Here is a 23,044-nt window from a genome sequence, read left to right on the forward strand (position 1 = left end):
TTGTCTATCTATGTAGTCCAGTCTACCTTGTGTTATGAGATGATTTTTCAGCTATAGCTATGAATTGACATGCTTTTCCTTGTTTACATAAGGAAATATTAATCCACATTCTTTATCTTTACTGGAAAAAATAAACACCAAAAGTATGTTTCATTTATATGAATAACTTATTACTCCAAAATAACCTCCAAAATTAATCTCATTGCTTCCTTTTTAAGCCATCAAATGTGTATCAAATGTGACTGCTCTTTATACATGATTAATGTATTTATGTTAAATACATGTTTGCATATTTAAATATGATTCACATATTTAAAGAGCCATATCTTCCCCCATTCTGTTGATCATTTTTAAGAAGTATAAGTTTTCACTTATACAATTACTGATTGTCTTCTTTTTGAACTATCTTGACTGTGTTCACTACTGAAAGATAAAATAGTAATTATACATTGTTGCATTTTTCTCCAGATCATCTTTAGGTTCTTTAACTTGCTGGGGATTATGAGAGTAAGGAAAATTTAAAACAAAAAACCCTAGAACTATAAACACATGCACATATACCCAAATACACACTGAACAGTATTAATACTGCAATAATATTTAAAAATTCACAATAGTCTATAGAAATGATTTGGAGAGCATGGTGGTGGGGCAGTGAGTGTCTAGCCACGTATTGGCAATGTTCTTGGTGCTCATGGTGGCAGCAATGGGCACCCATCTGGAAAATGGCCAAGTCCTGTGCAGCCTACATTTTGGAGCCGCTGCAGCCTTGTGTTTCAGCCTTGCTGTTGGTTGTGTTTCCCTATGCTGTTCTCATTTTTCAGTTAGTTTAACTAGAGTTCGAGTTTGCTCTTTGTTTTAGAACAGTTGATAATTGCATTTTCACATTTAAAGAATCACTAGATACCCTACGTCCAAGGGCAGAGAAGCTCTAGCAAGACAGTGGGCACTGGAGCCGCGGTTGTGCGGGGCTCAAGCAACTGTGAGGAGCTACCACGTGTTCAAGAACAAAGGAGAAGCCCCAGCAAGACAGTAGGAGGGGTGCAATCACTTTTAGAATCAAACCCCATACCTGTCAGTTGCTCAGAGGGCTCAAACAAACCTTGTGCACACCAGAACCCAGACATCCCACAGAGACTGAGACAGAACTGTGTTTCAGGGTCTCCTGTGGAGGTACAGGGCAGCAGTGGACTGCTGCAGAGGCAGGGGCTCTGGGTGTAGTGGACCTGGGTTTGGTGTAAGCCCTCTTGGAGGAGGCTGCCATTAACCCTACAACAGAGCTGCCGGGACTGGGAAACAGACCCTTGGAAGGCACAAACAAAATCTTGTGTGCACCAAGACCCAGTAGAAAGGAGCAATGACCCCAAAAGAGACTGACCCAGACTTACCGACTTGCCTGTGAGTGTTCAGGAGTCTTCAGCGGAGGCGTGGGTCGGTGGTGGCCTGCTGCAGTGGGGACACTGAGGGTAGCAGTGCATGCATGGGACCTTTGGAAGGAGATCATCTTTATCTTCATTACCTCCACCATAGTTTCAGTACAGTTCAGTCACTCAGTCATGTCCAACACTTTGCAACCCCATGGACTGCAGCACACTGGGCCTCCCTGTCCATCACCAACTCTTGGAGTTTACTCAAACTCATGTCCATTGAGTCGGTGATGCCATCCAACCATCTCATCCTAGGTTATCCCCTCCCCCTCCCACCTTCAATCTTTCCCAGCATCACAGTCTTTTCAAATGAGTCACCTCATCACATCATGTGGCCAAAGTATTGGAGTTAAAGCTTCAGCATCAGTCCTCCCAATGAATATTCAGGACTGATCTCCTTTAGGATGGACTGCTTGGAACTCCTTGCAGTCCAAGGGACTCTCAAGAGTCTTCTCCAACACCACAGTTCAAAAGCATCAGTTCTTCTGTGCTCAGCTTTCTTTAGAGTCCAACTCTCACATCCATACATGATTACTGGAAGAAACATAGCCTTGACTAGATGGACCTTTGTTGGCAAAGTAATGTCTGTGCTTTATAATATGCTATCTAGTTTGGTCATAACTTTTCTTTCAAGGAGCAAGCATCTTTTAATTTCCTGTTTAAGTTTAAGCCAACTTTTTCACTCTCCTCTTTCACATTCATCAAGAGCCTCTTTGGTTCTTCTCACTTTCTGCCATAAGGGTGGCAGCCTTGAGGTACTCCTTTTCATATTTGGAACCATTCTGTTGTTCCATGTCCAGTTCAAACTGTTGCTTTCTGACCTGCATACAGATTTCTAAAAGGCAGGTCATGTGGTCTAGTATTTCCATCTCTTTAAGAATTTTCCACAGTTTGTGGTGATCCACACACACAAAGGCTTTGGCATAGTCAATAAAGCAGAAATAGATGTTTTTCTGGAACTCTATTGCTTTTCGGATGATCCAATGGATGTTGGCAATTTGATCTCTGGTTCCTCTGCCTTTTCTAAAACCAACTTCAACATCTGGAAGTTCATGGTTCACATATTGCTGAAGCCTGGCTTGGAGAATTTTGAGCATTATTTTGCTAGTGTGTGAGATGAGTGCAATTGTGGGGTAGTTTGAGCATTCTTTGGTATAGCCTTTCTTTGGGATTGGAATGAAAACTGGCATTTTCCAGGCCTGTGGCCACTGCTGAGTTTTCCAAATTTGCTGGCATATTGAGTGTAGCACTTTCACAGCATCATCTTTTAGGATTTGAAATAGCTCAACTGGAATTCCATCACCTCCACCAGTTTTGTTTGTAGTGATGCTTTCTAAGGCCCACTTGACTTCACATTCCAGAATGTCTGGCTCTAGGTGAGTGATCACACCATCGTGATTAACAGGGTCGTGAAGATCTTTTTTGTACAGTTTTTCTGTGTATTCTTGTCACCTCTTCTTAATATCTTCTGCTTCCGTTAGGTCCATACCATTTCTGTCCTTTGCTGAACCCATCTTTGCATGAAATCTTTCCTTGGTATCTCTAATTTTCTTGAAGAGATCTCTAGTCTTTCCCATTCTATTGTTTCCCTGTATTTCTTTCCACTGATCACTGAGGAAGGCTTTCTTATCTCTCCTTGCTATTCTTTGGAACTCTGCATTCAAATAGGTATATTTTTCCTTTTCTCCTTTGCTTTTCACTTCTCTTCTTTTCACAGCTATTTGTAAGGCTTCCTCAGACAGCCATCTAGCCTTTTTGCATTTCTTTTTCTTGGGGATGGTCTTGATCCCTGTCTCCTGTACAATGTCTCGAATCTCACAAACTTGACATGGAAGAACAGACTGGTTCCAAATAGGAAAAGGAGTATGTCAAGGCTGTATACTATCATCCTGCTTATTTAACTTATGTGCAGAGGACATCTTGAGAAATGCTGGGCTGGAAGAAGCACAAGCTGGAATCAAGATTGCTGGGCGAAATATCAATAACCTCAGATATACAAATGACACTACCCTTATGGCATAAAGCGAAGAAGAAATAAAGAGCCTCTTGATGAATGTGAAAGAGGAGAGTGAAAAAGTTGGCTTGAAACTCAACATTCAAAAAGCTATGATCATGGCATCTGGTTCCATCACTTCATGGCAAATTGATGGGGAAACATTGGAAACAGTGGCAGACTTTATTTTCTTGGGCTCCAAAATCACTGCAGATGTTGATTGCAGCCATGAAATTAAAAGACGCTTGCTCCTTGGAAGAGAAGCTATGACCAACAATAGATAACATATTAAAAAGCACAGACATTACTCTGCCAGCAAAAGTCTGTCTAGTCGGTTATGGGTTTTCCCGTAGTCATGTATGGATTTGAGATTTGAACCAGAAAGAAAGCTGAGCACCAAAGAATTGATACTTTTATACTGAAGGAGATCCAACCAGTCCATCCTAAAGAAAATCAGTCCCAAATATTCATTGGAAGGACTGATGCTGAAGCTGAAACTCCAATACTTTGGCCGCCTGATGCGAAGAACTGACTCATTTGAAAAGACCTTGATGCTGGGAAAGGTTGAAAGCATGAGAAGGGGACAACAGAGGATGAGATGGTTGGATGGCATCACCTACTCAGTGGACATGAGGTTGAGTAAACTGGGAGTTGGTGATGGACAGGGAGGCCTGGCGTGCTGTAGTCCATGACATGAGGTTGCAAAGAGTCGGACACGACTGAGCGACTGAACTGAACTGATCCTCTACTAGCTGGTAGTTTTCCTTTGGTCATTATTATTTTTTTTCTTTCAGAATTCCTATTCATCCTCATTTCTGTCGTATAAGAATTAATTTCAAAAGTAAACCAATGTGGTCTTGAATTAAATGTGAAAACAAGGTAGAATTCTATATCTGAGATAGTTGAACACCTAGTGGGTCTCTGGACAATGAAACACCTTTACAGTATTTGGGTATTCAAAGAAGAGGGTAATGTTTTATTTTCAAGCTGTACCAATGAATTCTAAAAGAGTGAGTGGTCAGAATCTACATGTTGACCACTACTGGACATAAATGGAGTTACTTATGCAATAAATTTTATCTAATAGAACATCTTGCATTATTTAATTTGTTTTTTTTTTTTTTTTGCATTATTTAATTTGTAATGTCTCTTGACCATTTTACCTCTCCCTCATAAAAAAGAATGGTTAGGAAGTTAAGCATTTGTCATAAACAAATATTTCCTGAGACAAAGAGACTTGAATACTATCTCATAAAGCTTAATGAACATTTATACAACTTCAACAATTACATTAGAGTTAATACTCTTCTTTACTTGAATATTGAAGTAATTGATCCTTTAAACAGTAAATTGGACACTTTATTGCAATTAGTCTTCTAGTTTAAACAACTACAAGTCTTCCATAAGATAATTATTTATAATAGGAACTGATGAGCTGGAATATCAGACTTTGCCAGTATTAACTGTGCACATTGACTCTATCTTTGTCTAATAAGTGAGGTAGAGCATTTCAGATCAACATAGAGTGAGCTCAATAGACCAAATGAGGTGCTGAGTTCCCCTTTTCAGATGAGCAATTTGCAATTTGGGGGAAAAAAGAATTACAAAGAGCTAATCATATTCTTTAATATTAAATGCATCTCCTGAGAACCATGAAAGAAAGTACTATATTTGCCAAAATGCATAATTTCACCCTACAATTTCCTTTTAAGTAGAGTTAAATTAAGCAAGTATTTGGTATGTGTTATTCCCAGGTGGGAGGAGCAAATAAGGACATGAGCGAGAGAAATAGACTGAATCACTCAGTATAATGCAAGGAGAACCATCCCAGAGGAGAAAACGTAATAACTATGCTTTAGTTGTTCCAGGAATGGTAGTGAGTCAGGTGTACAACATAAGTTTGGATTAGAAATTTCATTTAAGCTGGGTCTTGATGGAGTTAAATAATAATTAACCTTTTAAAACTTTATAGTGCTTATCATGGGTCAGGTGTTATTTTGTGTGCTTTATGCATATATATAGTCCTTGAATGCTCACAAGAATGCTATGAGGTTGTTCTTATTGGAGATCTTGTTTGAAGGTTCTAGCAAGGGAGTGCAGCTCCTAGTGTGCATTTGACCGTGTGATCATCCTCCTCTATCAGGAAGGCTGTCCTCTTCCGCCGAGTAGGTGGGACGGGTACACCTACTGTACCCGTGCCCAGTATACATGGTCCACAGGGTGCACATGGAGCTGTGAAGACCCCTGACTTGCCAGTTATGTCAAACCAAACTTGGCCATCAATGGGGTGACCTATGTTGCAGCCATCTCTCCCTTTCATCTGAGGTTGGTCTTATTAGAATTATCAATATACAAATGAAGAAGTTAAGCTAACAAGAGATTAAGAAGCTTGCCCCAAGGACATATAGCCTGTAACTGCTGGCCTTGCAGACTGGATCCAACATCAGTGCCTTTCATTCTATAACCCATTTTCCAATTGTCTGCTCTGCCCTTAGCTCTACTAAAGGGTAGTTCTTATTGGTTGTATTTCTTAGTCGTAAAACCCTACCTCCTTGTCATGCTCTCAGAAAACAAATATTTTATGCAAATACTGTTCAGTATTGTGTGAAGATAATCAAGCTGAGCCAGAGAGCTTGAATTAAGAAATACAGTGAGACTAGGCCATGGGTGGTGGGGACAGAAGCACAACTGTCATGATTAGGAGAAGAATCTGAAGGGGTCATGATGGTCATGATCAGAAAATTTGAATGGGCTCATTTTAATGGGAATGGTCTCATTTAAAATGGGAATCTGATTGGTAGAAAAATGGTTTAGAGATGACAATAGACTCATGGAGGGAGAAAGACATCATGAGAAAGAGTGAGACTAGGTCATCCCATTCCAGGTAATATGTATCCTTATAATAAGTGATAGAAAAGTTGAAAGTGTGTCTATTTTTGTTTGGATATTATCAAGGATTATATCACTGGGGAATGATGGAGAGTTTTCAAATAGGAGGATGAAATAATCAGGCAGATGATACAGTATCATAGGCCAGACAGAAGGGGATATAATAAGTTGAAATTGGGGAGACTAATTATGATATTCATTGCAGAAGATGATGGCTATAGTTGAGGTAAAAGAGTAATATCATTAAGAATGGCTCAGAAAATTATTATAAAGTTAGCATTGGCTTCTTTCATATGCAAATTAACAAAATACTTTGCACCTTTGTTCCTTATTTTTTGCCCACATTCATTGACTCCTATATGCATTTCTGGAAACACTAAGGTGAACAACCCACTCCTTTTCCTTAGTGAGCTCATTGACTAGTTAAGATATATAGACCATTCTCAAACAACACATGATCTGGGACAGCATATTCAAACTAAGAAAATCAGGGAAACTTTTTAAAAGAAAGGACATTGAATTAGAGGCTGGAAATAAGGAAGGAAACGTCTAAGACTTTTGAAATCTGATGACTATGAGGACAATGCAAATAATAAGAAATAGACAACAGGAGATTGATTTATCAAGAAGTGCTTTCTGGAAATCAATGTGAAAATGGATTGAGAGGAGGGAGATAGGTGACCCAGACCACGAATAATATATCCCTAATTTGTTTTCTATTGCCCTATGAAACACCTTAGAAAATTGTACCATAGATTTGGTGGTCTAATTAACAAACTTACGAGATCAAAATGACTTTCAAAGGCCCGTTAGCTGGAAGAATCACATGAAAAACACTGGCCTCATTAAAGGTAGGTCTAATTTCTGCAAGGCAGGAGGACTGGGTCTGATCCCTGGGTCAGGAAGATCCCCTGGAGAAGGGAATAGCTACCCACTTCAGTGTTCTTGGGGCTTCCCTGGTGGCTCAGAGTAAAGAACATGCCTGCAATGTGGGAGACCCAGGTTTGATCTCTGGGTCAGGAAGATCCCCCAGAGAAGGGAATGGCTACCCATTCCAGTATTCTTGCCTGGAGAATTCCATGGACAGAGGAGCCTGGAAGTCTACAGTCCATGGGGTCACAAAGAATCAGACATGACTGAGTGATTAACACTAGGTTCAAGAAGGTAAATGACATATTGTCCTCAAAACCATTAATCCTATCCTCTAATGACAAAAGTCAATTTAGTTGACAGAAAACAAGCAAATGACCATAAGAACTAGAACAAAATGTCAGATAATTTTCTCCAAAGCCAAGAGCCTAGCTTGCTAGCTCTTATTAGTCAAGGATGCCTCCAAGGTGGGGTCACAGCCTTGCCTGTCTCACCTCACCATTTAAGTGGAAGAGAGAGCCTAAAGGGTGTCAAAATGGGGACCAATGAGAAATACAATGTGATGCTTTTAGTCCTTGGAGACAAGACTGACCTTAAATGAATAAGAACCAAAAAGACTGATAGAGACAAAAACTTATCTCAAAGGAAAGCAACATTGGGCAATGTTGCTTCTCCCTTTGGAAAAGGGAGTCCCATCTCCCTTTGGCCTTTCCTGCCTCTCAGAAATGCCTTACATTTCTGGCATTAAAGGATGACATGCATCTCAAAAATAATAATGTCAAGGGAGTGTGAAATTTCCTCGGTTCTGTCTCACTGCAGCAAAAATTTGAAATGGTGGACCAGTGTTACAGCTCAGTTACAGCCCAGTTTTATTTGACAGACAAAGGAAAATATAGCCGTGAGGTGTGAGGGTTAGCCGACCAAAAAGAAGAGAGGGGTTCGATCTTAGCTGCTCTTTTTTTTTTTTTTTCCCCATTGATTTATATAGTTGGAGGCTAATTACTTTACAATATTGTAGTGGTTTTTGCTATACATTGATATGAATCAGCCATGGATTTACATGTGTTCCCCATCCTGAACCCCGCTCCCACCTCCCTCCCCATCCCATCCCTCTGGGTCATCCTAGTGCACCAGCTCTGAGCACTTTTCTCATGCATCCAACCTGGACAGGCGATCTGTTTCACAATTGATAATATACATGTTTCAATGCTATTCTCTCAGATCATCCCACCCTCGCCTCCTCTCACAGAGTCCAAAAGTCTGTTCTATACATCTGTGTCTCTTTTTCTGTCTTGCATAAGGGTTATCGTTACCATCTTTCTAAATTCCATATATAGGCGTTAGTATACTGTATTGGTGTTTTTCTTTCTGGTTTACTTCACTCAGTATAATGGGATCCAGTTTCATCCATCTCAGTAGAAGCGATTCAAATGAATTCTTTTTAATGTCTGAGTAATATTCCATGGTGTATATGTACCACAGCTTCCTTATCCATTCGTCTGCCGATGGGCATCTAGGTTGCTTCCATGTCCTGGCTATTATAAACAGGGCTGTGATGAACATTGGGGTGCATGTGTCTCTTTCAGATCTGGTTTCCTTGGTGTGTATGCCCAGCAGTGGGATTGCTGGGTCATATGGCAGTTCTATTTCATTTTTTAAGGAATATCCACACTGTTCTCCATAGAGGCTATACTAGTTTGCATTCCCACCAACAGTGTAAGAGGGTTCCCTTTTCTCCACACCCTCTCCAGCTTTTATTGTTTGTAGACTTTTGGATAGCAGCCATTCTGACTGGCATGAAATGGTACCTCATTGAGGTTTTGATTTGCATTTCTCTGATAATGAGTAATGTCAAGCATCTTTTCATGTGTTTGTTAGCCATCTGTATGTCTTCTTTGGAGTAATGTCTGCTTAGTTCTTTGGCCCACTTTTTGATTGGGTCATTTATTTTTCTGGAATTGAGCTGCAGGAGTTGCTTATATATTTTTGAGATTAATTCTTTGCCTGTGGCTTCGTTTGCTATTATTTTCTCCCATTCTGAAGGCTGTTTTTTCACCTTGCTTATAGTTTCCTTTGTTGTGCAAAAGCTTTCAAGTTTCATTAGGTCCCATTTGTTTATTTTTGCTTTTATTTCCAATATTCTGGGAGGTGGGTCATAGAGGATCTTGCTGTGATTTATGTTGGAGAGTGTTTTGCCTATGTTCTCCTCTAGGAGTTTTATAGTTTCTGGTCTTACATTTAGATCTTTAATCCATTTTGAGTTTATTTTTGTGTATGGTGTTAGAAAGTGTTCTAGTTTCATTCTAAGTGGTTGATCAGTTTTCCCAGCACCACTTGTGAAAGAGGTTGTCTTTTCTCCATTGTATATTCTTGCCTACTTTGTCGAAGATAAGGTGTCCATAGGTTCATGGATTTATCTCTGGGTTTCTATTCTGTTCCATTGATCTATATTTCTGTCTTTGTGCCAGTACCATACTGTCTTGATGACTGTGTCTTTGTAGTAGAGCCTGAAGTCAGGCAGGTTGATATCTCCAGTTCCATTCTTCTTTCTCAAGATTGCTTTGGCTACTCGAGGTTTTTTTGTATTTCCATACAAGTGAAATTATTTGTTCTAGTTCTGTGAAAAATACTGTTGGTAACTTGATAGGGATTGCATTGAAACGATATTAGCTGCTCTTTTTATATGGTTTTTCTCCTCCCCCTTAGCCTACCCTATATAAATTGGGCTAGCCACGAGGGCTGTTTGTTTCACCTGAGATTCTCACTCCTGTCCTCGGATTTTCTTTTGTTCCATTTTGTGTGCTTTTCCTTTCTTTGTCTTTTAGCCACTACCATTTTGGACTCCTTTTTCCTATTCTAACTACATAACATGGTATTTTTTAAATAACTTTGGAAAACGTTACATACCTCTTCAAGATCCCCATGCACATTAACACAGTTTAGTTCACTCACTCAGTCGTGTCCGATTCTTTGTGACCCCATGAATCACAGCACGCCAGGCCTCCCTGTCCATCACCAACTCCCAGAGTCCACCCAAACCCATGTCCATTGAGTCGGTGATGCCATCCAACCATGTCATCCTCTGTTGGCCCCTTCTCCTCCTGCCCTCAGTCTTTCCCAGCATCAGGGTCTTTTCAAATGAATCAGCTCTTTGCATCAGATGGCCAAAGTATTGGAGTTTCAGTTTCAACCTCAGTCCTTCCAATGAACCACCAGGACTGATTTCCTTTAGGATGGATTGGTTGGATCTCCTTGCAGTCCAAGGGACTCTCAAGAGTCTTCTCCAATACCACAGTTCAAAAGCATCAATTCTTTGGTGCTCAGCTTTCTTTATAGTCCAACTCTCACATCCATACATGACCACTGGAAAAACTATAGCCTTAACTAGTAGGACTTTTGTTGACAAAGCGATGTCTCTGCTTTTAAATATGCTATCTAGGTTGGTCATAATTTTCCTTCCAAGGAGTATGTCTCTTTGAATTTCATGGCTGCAATACAATCTGCAGTGATTTTGGAGGCCCCAAAAGTAAAGTCAGCCACTGTTTCCACTGTTTCCCCATCTGTTTGCCGTGAAGTGATGGGGCTGGATGTCATGATCTTAGTTTTCTGAATATTGAGCTTTAAGTCAACTTTTTCACTCTCCTCTTTCACTTTCATCAAGAGGCTTTTTAGTTCCTCTTCACTTTCTGCCATAAAGGTGGTGTCATATGCATATCGGAGGTTATTGATATTTCTCCTGGCAATCTTGATTCCAGCTTGTGCTTTTTCCAGCCCAGCATTTCTCATGATGTACTCTGCATATAAGTTAAATAAGCAGAGCGACAATATACACTCTTGTTATACTATTTTTCCTATTTGGAACCAGTCTGTTGTTCCATGTCCAGTTCAAACTGTTGTTTCCTGACCTGCATACAGGTTTCTCAAGAGGCAGGTCAGGTGGTCTGGTATTCCCATGTCTTTCACAATTGTCCACAGTTTATTGCGATCCACACAGTCAAAGGCTTTGGCACAGTCAATAAAGCAGAAATAGATGTTTTTCTGGAACTCTCTTGCTTTTTTGATGATCCAGCAGATCTTGGCAATTTGATTTCTGGTTCCTCTGCCTTTTCTAAAACCAGCTTGAACATCTGGAAGTTCGTTTTATGTATTGCTGAAGACTGGCTTGGAGAATTTTGAGCATTACTTTACTAGCGTGTGAGATGAGTGCAATTGTGAGGTAGTTTTAGCATTTTTTGGTATTGCCTTTCTCTTGGATTGGAATGAAAACTGACCTTCTCCAGTCCTGTGGCCACTGCTGAGTTTTCCAAATTTGCCGACATATTGAGTGCAGTACTTTCACAGTGTCACCTTTCAGGATTTGAAATAGCTCGACTGGAATTCCATCACCTCCACCAGCTTTGTTTGTGGTGATGCTTCCTAAGGCCCACTTGACTTCACATTCCAGGATGTCTGGCTCTAGGTGAGTGATCACACCATTGTGATTTTCTGGGTCATGAAGATCTTTTTTTGTACAGTTCTTCTGTGTGTTCTTGCCACCTCTTCCTATTATCTTCTGTTTCTGTTAGGTCCCTACCATTCCTGTCGTTTATTGAGCCCGTTTTCCATGAAATGTTCCCTTGATATCTCTAATTTTCTTGAAGAGATCTCTAGTATTTACCAGTCTATTGTTTTCCTCTATTTCTTTGCATTGATCACTGAGGAAGGCTTTCTTATCTCTCATTGCTATTCTTTGGAATAGCACATCAACACAGGAAAACACTAAAATGTCCATAGTAAAGAAACTTATTAAATTACTTTAAACATATTTGATAATCTTATTTATGCAATGTATTAACATGTTGCAGACAAGACCTTGGGGATTATTGCAGTAAAGGAAGACACTATGGATGCTTTCCAGCCTCTTCCCTTTTGAAAGTAACATGTATTTTTAATCTTTTAAAGATAATATACACTGGATGTGGTATCTATGAAGTAGTAGTTGGTTATAAGGATATCACAGATTGAATCTAGAGTTTTTTCCTCTCTTCTGTGTTTAGATTTTTGATCACTGCTTCTCGAACTTCTTTTGGCCAATAATCCAGATTTCTATGCTTGGAGATGAAAATAAAATTGACCTTACAGTCATCAGTCTGCTTCTCATCTAAATATTTTTATTTTATGTATTAGGAAGAAATTACCCTACCCACCCCAACCCCACCCCCCCCCCAAAAAAAAAGAACCCCTCTGAAACCCAAATATTAGGAATTAGTCTCCTTGGATTGCATGACCCATGATCCCATATACTCTTCAATGTACCTGTTTGGTTTGGCATTAGTTTGACTGTATATGCATGATAGTAACAATCTTTGCTTTTCTTCTTTCAAAGTTTCCTGTTTATTTTGCTTGTCATTGTCTATGTACTTTCAAAAGGTGTCTTTATGAAGTTTGCTATTCCAGCAATAAAGTTTTAAATGTCTGAAAAAAAAAATAAAGATAATATATATTTTCCCCAGTACATATTTCATGCTCAATAACTTTGGATTGAATGAGCTATTATTTTCTCTGTGATAGACATTTGTTTTTCTTTTTTCTTTTTTTTTTTTTGCAGTTTTTTTCAGTAGAAAATTTATTTGTTCTCTTTTGTTGCTACAATAAATCAATTATCTCACAGTTCTATAGGATGCATCCAAAAGAGGACCTGCTGGGCAAGTTGTGGACAGTTCCTTTCTACATGCTCAAGGAGAGAATCTGCTTCCTTGTTTTTCCCAGTTTCAGAGGTCACCTGCCTTCTCTTAGCTGAGTTCTATTGTTCAGAGTCAGTAACAACTGGGTGAGACCTAGATGATCTGCTGGTGAGAACTTACATGTGATGGATATTTCTTACAGTGCTATGTTACTAGTTCGGAGAAGGTAATCATGTGATATCCCCCAAATTATACTGCATAAGTAGCTACTCATTATGTCTTTCTTTGTTTTTCAAATAGATTTGATTTTATTATCTAAAAATTTGATTTTTGATGTGTAGTTAATATACAATGTTGTCCTAATTACTGCTATACAGCGAAGTGATTCAGTGATATGTATCTATGTATTCTTTTTAATATATTCTTTCCCATTATGGTTTATCATAGGATATTGAATATAGTACTCTGTACTACACCAGTATTCCTTATACTTTAAAATAAATTTAATTCTCATAATTTAAGAAGCCCCCCGTGTTCCCAGGGCCAAGATGACAAGTTAAGCCATGATCTTGGAACTTGATTGCTTCATTCATAATTTTAATAGGGACAATGATAGTTTGGGTTATTTAGGATATTTAAACATAGGTTAATTCTTTTAAATTTAGGAGTTATCTTTCATTGATTCCTTTCCTAATCCCCATATTTTAACCTATCATAAAATACTTCCTTTTCTAGACAAGTAATTTTGAAATCCATTGGTAAACTTTCACCTTGTTGACACTACCCCAGCTCCAGCCATAATCATCTGTCTCCTAGACTCCAGCAGTAGCTTTTATATTGGTCTCTTTCACAAATTCTTTTCTACCAAATAGCCAGCATGCCATTTTACAAATATAAATGGAATTATGTTCCTTCTTTGCTTCAAGTGCTTAAAATAGCTTCCTCTTTCTCTCTGAGTAAAATCCAAATTACCTTGGTTTATAGTTCCTGTATAGTTTGCTCCTGGCTTCCTAAGCGCTAATGAAGCAGACTCTTTTGGAGATGGACCCTGGAGTTTTATTTTGAATAAGATTCTAATGGTTAGTCATGACTGAGAATTATTCCTTTCTTCAGTGTTGGTGTTCATCTGGTTCCTTCACTTTTCACTTTCTCAGCAAATCTCTAGTGCCTTAAAGTCTTTGTTACCTGTTAGTAGAGAGATGGCAGTTTGGCCAGTAGAACACATCGTGTTCCCTTAGAGATGCTAGTCTTTGCTGTGTCTTTTCACTTGAGACCCAGAGCCTCCCTTGAGGCTACTCTGGGTCTCCCTGCTGCTTCTGTCTGCTTTTTTGCTTAGCTGCTTTGCTTCTTCTCTCATAGCTGCTGTTGTCAAGTAGTCCATGCTGCCAGAGTACCTGCCAAATCACTTCCAAATGTCACTCTTTCCAGAATTGGGAGATACATTTTGATCTTGATAGAAAGGAAATCTTGTCCCAGTTAACGTTCCCAAATTTGGAAACTAAGCATCATAGGACAACAAAGTCATCACCTTTCAGTTGCATGCCATGATCCATTCTTACAGACATGCTGGGTTATTTGATGATGATAATGGCCTTAGCTTTGAAATATTCTCATCTGAAGAGTTTTAGTAATGCCCCACCCTCCCAAACATATACACAAACAAACATACATGCACTCACCACTATGTGTGTGTATTTGTTTGAGCATATTCTTTAACACCAAAAAAGGAATAAAGGTAGTTTTACTTTTAAGTACAGGTGGCAGTCATTGTTTTAAGTAATAAATATAGAATCTAGTTTTTGGAAATGTTTGATAGTGAAGCATGCATTTTGGAGGTAATGTAGAGAATCAAGAAGAAAGTGTAAAGAAAGTACATTTTACTGTAGCTGTGGTGTTAAACTCCCCAAACGAAACCACATTCAAATGGGTAATATGAAAAACAAGAAACAAAATAAAAGAAAGTGTCATTGATGGTAGACCACAGTAGGGGGGCACTCCAGGGAAAATTCTAGAGCTAGCTAATAATCATCTGCTTCTGTTTCACTGATAGTATGCCTAGGTATAACTGACAAAGAGACACAGAGGTTGTATGCCAGACTGTTAGAGGTGGTAAAAAGAAATGGACACTGGATTTTACAAAATGGAAGCACCCAGAAAAAATTGAAATAAAAATGGTTTAATTTCAGGATCAGGGTTATCTGAAATAAAAATTTTGAAGAAAATAATGTCAGAAATTTAAGGCATTGCCATGTTCTTTATTGAACAGATTGTATAAGTTTTCTACCTATATCTTTGATTAACATAATCATGTCTGGAATCTATAGCTTAGTTTTATGAGTACTAAACATGACTAACTTTTAATGCTTGAATTTATGTCCTCTAAAAACTATATGGGGACTATCTTCTTAAAGGTCATCCTTTGAAGGTCTAAAATGTTCAATACAGCTTCAGGGTTTTCTCCACATGTGTCATCTAAATCTTACCTGAACATCCATTTGAAATTTCCCTGCACATATATTTATCATTTTTACATACATATCCATGACAAATATTTGATTAATGATCTCTTTCTTACTCTTACAGTTCAGTGGACAAAATAAGATGTTGACAAGCCTCCTGAGGTTGGAAGAGCCATCCTAATTACATTCTTTAAGGTCAATACACATTTTCAGTCATAGAATTTTTGATATTCTCAATGTCTGGTATTTTTAATACTTAATTGTTCAAATTTTTTCAAAAGTAATGATGATGGTGAAATAATGATAATTACTACAGTTGTTTTGTTGATCCAGACTCTGACATTACATCTATTTATGACTAGTCTCATAGAGGGAGTGTGGTCTGAGATTTTTTATCAAGTGAGCAAGGTCATTATTTGAGAAACCAAATAATGTACAGTTAGATTATCTATTTTTTTCAGTGCTAATTTTGTTAAGAACTCATATTAACTTTTACAGTTTTTAACAATAATCCTGATTATAATAAAGTCTTAAAGAGCTTTATATTTGAATAGAGTTTTAGTAGTATATTAGCTATCCTCCACAGACATCTTATGAGGTCAGCATAATTATTTCTCATTTTATGACAAGCCTATTAGAAAATGCTCATCTTCCTACCAAAGTAACATTGTTAATTTAGTATTCATTTCTAAAGTAATAGCAGAGGCTGTGCTTAATGTTGTGTCCTAAGGCATACTGAACTTAATATGTCTTATTACCTGATACTTTTTTCATTTAATTTCTATAATAATGCAAATGGAAGACAATAAAGACTGAGAGGCAGATCAATGATCTTCAAGATTAAGTATGCATCCATAAAGGAAATAGGAAAGAGAGGCTGTGAAAATATGATCAGTCTTGATAATTATAGATAGATATTATTCACATGAATTAAAGCCATTTAACTCATTTTATGTTGTCTCAAAATATACAGAAAACTAATTATTTTAAAACTCTATATTACATAAAGTGGTATAAAATAATTAACACTAGTTTGAAAGACATCTTGAAAAAACTTTTGTTGCATGATAAATTTTCAAATGTATTCTGCCCTTGTCCTTCATATGCAGTTGTCTAACTTGGGCAGGGACTAGCTCTTTGGGCTTCCACTTTTCTTCTTTCAAATGTCACCAACCAAAAATATGTACAAAATGCATATTAGATATACATTGCATATACTTTCCTCACTATGTTCAAGAAATCTTTATTTTTACATATATATATTCATCCTAGATTTCAAAGACATATCTGTTTTTACTTTCTGTTAGTTCAGTTCAGTTGCTCAGTCATGTCTGACGCTTGGAGACACCATGAACTGAAGCATACCAGTCTTTCCCACTGTAAACAACTCCCAGAGCTTGCTTAAACTCATGTCCATTGAGTTGGTGATGCCAACCAACCAACTCATCCTCTGTCATCTGCTTCTCCTCCTGCCGTCAATCTTTCCCAGGATCAGAGTCTTTTCCAATGTGTCATCAGTTCTTCACATCAGGTGATCAACTTATTGGAGCTTCAGCTTCAGTATCAGTCCTTCCAATGAATATTCAGGATTGATTTGTTTTAGGATTGACTGGTTTGATCTTGCAATCCAAGGGACTCTCAAGAGTCTTCTCCAATAGCACAGTTCAAAAGCATCAATTCTTAGGCACTCAGCTTTCTTTATAGTCCAACTTTCAAATCCATACATGACTACTGGAAAAACCATAGATTTGACCAGACAGAACTTTGTCAACAAAGTAAGGTCTACTTTTTAATATGCTGTCTAGGTTTGTCCACATTTTGTCACATGGTCCACTGGAGAAGGGAATGGCAAACCACTTCAGTATTCTTGCCTTCAGAACCCTATGAACAGTATGAAAACACAAAAATATAGCACACTGAAAGATGAACTCCCCAGGTCTTCAGTCCAAATAAGTCCAGTTCAGTGGCTCAGTCATGTCTGATTCTCTGCCACTCCATGAACTGCAGCATGCCAGACCTCCCTGTCCATCACTAGCACCTGGAGTTCACCCAAACCCATGTCCATTGAGTCACTGACGCCATCCAACCATCTCATCCTCTGTCATCCCCTTCTTCTCCTGCCTTCAATCTTTCCCAGCATCAGGGTCTTTTCCAATGCGTCAGCTCTTCGCTCAGGTGGCCAAAGTACTGGACTTTCTGCTTCAACATCAGTTTTGCCAATGAACACCCAGGACTGATCTCCTTTAGGATGAACTGGTTGGATCTCCTTGCAGTCCAAGGGACTCTCAAGAGTCTTCTCCAATACCACAGTTTAAAAGCATAAATTCTTCGGTGCTCAGCTTTCTTTATACTCCAACTCTCATATCCATACATGACCACTGGAAAAACTATTGCCTTTACTAGACGGACTTTTGTCGGCAAAGTAATGTCTCTGCTTTTTAATATGTTGTTTAAGTTGGTCATAACTTTTCTTCCAAAGAGTTTTTGAATTTCATGGCTGCAATCACCATCTGCAGTGATTTTGGAGCCCAGAAAAATAAAATCAGCCACTGTTTCCCCATCTATTTGACATGAAGTGCTGGGACCGGATGCCATGATCTTAGTTTTCTGAATGTTGAGCTTTAAGCCAACTTTTTCATTCTCCTCTTTCACTTTCATCAAGAGGCTCTTTAGTTCTTCTTCACTTTCTACCATAAGGGTGGTGTCATCTGCATATCTGAGGTTACTGATATTTCTCCCCACAATCTTGATTCCAGCTTGTGCTTCATCCAGCCGAACGTTTCTCATGATGTACTCTGCATATAAGTTAAATAAGCAGGGTGACAATATACAGCCTTGAGGTACTCCTTTTCCTATTTGGAACCAGTCTGTTGTTCCATGTCCAGTTCGAACTGTTGTTTCCTGACCTGCACACAGATTTCTCAAGAGGCAGGTCAGGTGGTCTGGTATTCCCATCTCTTTCAGAATTTTCCACAGTTTATTGTGATCCACACAGTCAAAGGCTTTGGCATAGTCAATAAAGCAGAAATAGATGTTTTTCTGGAACTCTGTTGCTTTTTGATGATCCAGCAGATCTTGGCAATTTGATCTCTGGTTCCTCTGCCTTTTCTTTTTCTTTTTTTCATTTATTTTTATTAGTTGGAGGCTAATTATTGTAGTGGTTTTTGCCATACATTGACATGAATCAGCCGTGGATTTACATGTGTTCCCCATCCCCATCCTCTGCCTTTTCTAAAACCAGCTTCAACATCTGGAAGTTCACGGTTCACATATTGCTGAAGCCTGGCTTGGAGAATTTTAAGCGTCACTTTACTGGTGTGTGAGATGAGTGCAATTGTGGGGTAGTTTGAGCATTCTTTGGTATTGCCTTTCTTTGGGATTGGATTGGAATGAAAACTGACCTTTTCCAGGCCTGTGGCCACTGCTGAGTTTTCCAAATTTGCTGGTATATTGAATGCAGCACTTTCACAGCATCATCTTTTAGGATTTGAAATAGCTCAACTGAAATTCCATCACCTCCACTAGCTTTGTTCACAGTGATGCTTTCTAAGGCCCACTTGACTTCACATTCCAGAATGTCTGGCTCTAGGTAAGTGATCACACCATCATGATTATCTGGGTCATGAAGATCTTTTTTTTGTACAGTTCTTCTGTGTGTTCTTGTCACCTCTTCTTAACATTTTCTGCTTCTGTTAGGTCCCTACCATTTCTGTCATTTATTGAGCCCATTGTTGTATGAAATGTTCCCTTGGTATCTCTAACTTTCTTGAAGAGATCTCCAGTCTTTCCCATTCTGTTGTTTTCCTTTATTTCTTTATATTGATAGCTGAGGAAGGCTTTCTTATCTCTCCTTGCTATTCTTTGGAACTCTGCATTCAAATGGATATATATTTCTTTTTCTCCTTTGTTTTTTGCTTCGCTTCTTTTCACAGCTATATGTAAGGCCGCCTCAGACAGTCATTTTGCTTTTTTGCATTTCTTTTTCCTGGGGTTGGTCTGGATTCCTGTCTCCTGTACAATGTCATGAACCTCCATCCATAGTTCATCAGGCACTTTGTCTGTCAGTTCTAGTCCCTTAAATCTATTTCTCACTTCCACTGTATTGTCATAAGGGACTTGATTTAGGTTATACCTGAATGATCTAGTGGTTTTCTCCACTTTCTTCAATTTCAGTCTGAATTTGGCAATAAGGAGTTCATGATCTGAGCCATAGTCAGCTGGCCTTTTTTTTTTTTTTTTGGCTGACTGTATACAGCCTCTCCATCTTTGTCTGCAAAGAATATAATCAATCTGATTTCGGTGTCAACCATCTGGTGATGTCCATGTGCAGAGTCTTCTCTTGTGTTGTTGGAAGAGGGTGTTTGCTATGACCAGTGCGTTCTCTTGCAGAACTCTATTAGCCTTTGCCCTGCTTCATTCTGTACTCCAAGGCCAAGTTTATATGTTACTCCAGGTGTTCTTGACTTCCTACTTTTGCATTCCAGTCCCATATAATGAAAAGGACATCTTTGTTTTTAGTTCTAGAATGTCGTGTAGGTCTTGATAGAACTGTTCAACTTCAGCTCCTTCAACATTACTGGTGAGGACATGGACTTGGATTACCCTGATATTGAATAGTTTGCCTTGGAAACGAACAGAGATCATTCTGTTGTTTTTGAGACCACATCCAAGTACTGCATTTTGGACTCTTTTGTTGACTAGGATGGGTACTCCATTTCTTCTAAGGGATTCCTGCCCACAGTAGTAGATATAATGGTCATCTGAATTAAATTCACCCATTCCAGTCTTAGTTTGCTGATTCCTAGAATGTTGACATTCACTCTTGTCATCTCCTGTTTGGCCACTTCCAATTTGCCTTGATTCATGGACCTAACATTCCAGGTTCCTACGCAATATTGCTCTTTACAGCATCAAACCTTGCTGCTATCAACAGTCCCATCCAAACTGGGTGTTGTTTTTGCTTTGGCTCCATCCCTTCATTCTTTCTGGAGTTATTTCTCCACTGATCTCCAGTAGCATTTTGGACACCTACAGACCTGGGGAGGTCATCTTTCAGTGTCTGATCTTTTTGCCTTTTCCTACTGTTCACGGGGTTCTCAAGTTAAGAATACTGAAGTGGTTTGCCATTCCGTAATGTGGCATTCTGTCAGACCTCTCTATCATGACCCGTCCATCTTGGGTGGCCCCACTAACTAGTTTCACTGAGTTAGACAAGGCTGTGATCCATGTGATCAAATTGGCTATTCATTTGGTTATTATAGTTTCAGTCTGTCTGCTCTCTGATGCCCTTTCAGTGCCTACCATGCTTCTGGAGACCAGTGGAGAAATAACTCCAGAAAGAATGAAGAGATGGGTCAAAAGCAAAAACAGCACTCAGCGGTGGATGTGACTGGTGATTGGAAGTAAAATCCAATGCTGTAAAGAGCAATATTGCATAGGAACTTGGAATGTTAGGTCCATGAATCAAGGCAAATTGGAAGTGTCAAACAGGAGATCACAACAGTGAACACTGACATTTTAGGAATCAGCAAACTAAAATGGACTGGAATGGGTGAATTCAACTCAGATGACCATTATATCTACTATAGTGGGCCAGAATCCCTTAGAGGAAATGGAGTAGCTCTCATAGTAAAAAAAAAAAGTCTGAAATGCAGTACTTGGATGCAATCTCAAAAATGAAAGAATGATCTCTGTTCATTTCAAAGGCAAACCATGCAATATCACAGTAATCCAAGTCTATTTTCCAACCACTAGTGCTGAAGAAGCTGAAGTTGAATGGTTCTATGGAGACCTATAAGACTTTCTAGAACTAACACCAAACAAAGATGTCCTTTTCATTATACGGGACTGGAATGCAAAAGTAGGAAGTCAAGAGATACCTGGAGTAAACAGACAAATTTGGCTTTGGAGTAGAGAATGAAGCAAGGCAAAGGCTGACAGAATTTTGCCAAGAGAATGCACTGGTTGTAGCAAACACCCTCTTCCAACAACACAAGTGAAGACTCTACACATGGACATCACCAGATAGTCAATATGAAATCAGATTGATTTTATTCTTCAGAACCAAAGATGGAGAGGCTCTATACAGTCAGCAAAAACAAGACCAGGAGCTGACTGTGGTTCAGATCATGGTCTTTATTGGCAAATTCAGACTGAAATCAAGGAAAGTGGAGAAAACCACTAGACCATTCAGGTATGACCTAAATCAAATCCCTTACGATTATACAGTGGAAGTGACAATTAAATTCAAGGGATTACATGTGATAGACTGAGTTCCTGAAGAACTATGGACAAAGGTTTGTGACATTGTACAGAATGCACGGATCTAGACCATTCCCAAGTAAAAGAAATGTAAAAAAGCAAAATGGTTGTCCGATGAGCTATTTGTAAATAGCTGAGAAAAGAAGAGAAGCAAATCTCAAATGGGAAAAGGAAAGATATACCCATTTGAATGCAGAGTTCCAAAGAATAGCATGGAGAGATAAGAAAGCCTTCCTTGGAGATCAATGCAAAGAAATAGAGGAAAACAATAGAATGGAAAGACTGGAAATCTCTTCAAGAAAATTAGAGATACCAAGGGAATATTTCATGTAAAGGTGGGCACAATAAAGGACAGAAATGGTATGGACCTAACAGAAGCAGATGATATTAAAAAGAGGTGGCAAGACACAGAACTATACAAAAAAGATCTTAATTACCTAGGTAACCACGATGGTGTGATCACTCACCTAGAGCCAGACATCCTGGAATGCAAAGTCAAGTGGGCCTTAGAAAGCACCACTATGAACAATGCTAGTGGAGGTGATGGAATTCCAGTTGAGCTATTTCAAATCCTAAAGATGATGCTGTGAAAGTGATGCACTCAATGTGACAACGAATTTGGAAAACTCAGCAGTGGCCAAACGACTGGAAAAGGTCAGTGTTCATTTCAACCCTGAACAAAGGCAATGACAAAGAATGCTCAAACTATGTCACAATTGTACTTATCTCACATGCTAGTAAAGTAATGCTCAAAATTCTCCCAACCAGGGTAGAGCTAAGATGGTGGAGGGATAGGAGGGGGAGACAATTTTATCCCCCACAAATTCATCTAAAGAACATTTGAAAGCTGAGCAAATTCCACAAAACAACTTCTGAACACTGGCAGAGGACATCAGGCACCCAGAAAAGCAGCCCATTGTCTTTGAAAGGAGGTAGGACAAAATATAAAAGATAAAAGAGAGACAAAAGAATTAGGGACAGAGATCCATCCTGGGAAGGGAGTCTTAATAGAGTAAGTTTCCAAACACCAAGAAACCCTCTCACTGGTGGGTCTGGGGGAAGTTTTCAAATCTCAGAGGGCAACCTAACTGGGAGGAAAAATAAATAAATAAAACCCACAGATCACATGTCTAAAGGCAACTCCCAGCAGAAAAGTACCTCAAACGCACGCATCCACCACCAGCAAGTGGGGGCTGAACGGAGAGGAGTGGGCCCTAACCTAAAGCACTGCCAGCCCATTCACAGAACAAAGGACTGATCAATACCAGAGAAGAGCTAGCTGGCTGCAGACCAGCCCATCCTCCACCGGAGGTAGGGGGAGGCAGGCGACAGCCAGAGCCGGAAAAGGGCAAACTTGGCCCCAGAGAGAGCATCCCCTACCAAACCGCAAACAGGCTTCCAGTTTCTAACCAAAGACTTCCTGAGATTCTGGATGGTTGACATCTACCGGGAGGGTCGCAGCCAGAGATCAGCTCCCCAGAA

The sequence above is a fragment of the Dama dama genome, chromosome 33 (genome assembly GCF_033118175.1).
Source record: "Dama dama isolate Ldn47 chromosome 33, ASM3311817v1, whole genome shotgun sequence".
Taxonomy (NCBI): Eukaryota; Metazoa; Chordata; class Mammalia; order Artiodactyla; family Cervidae; genus Dama; species Dama dama.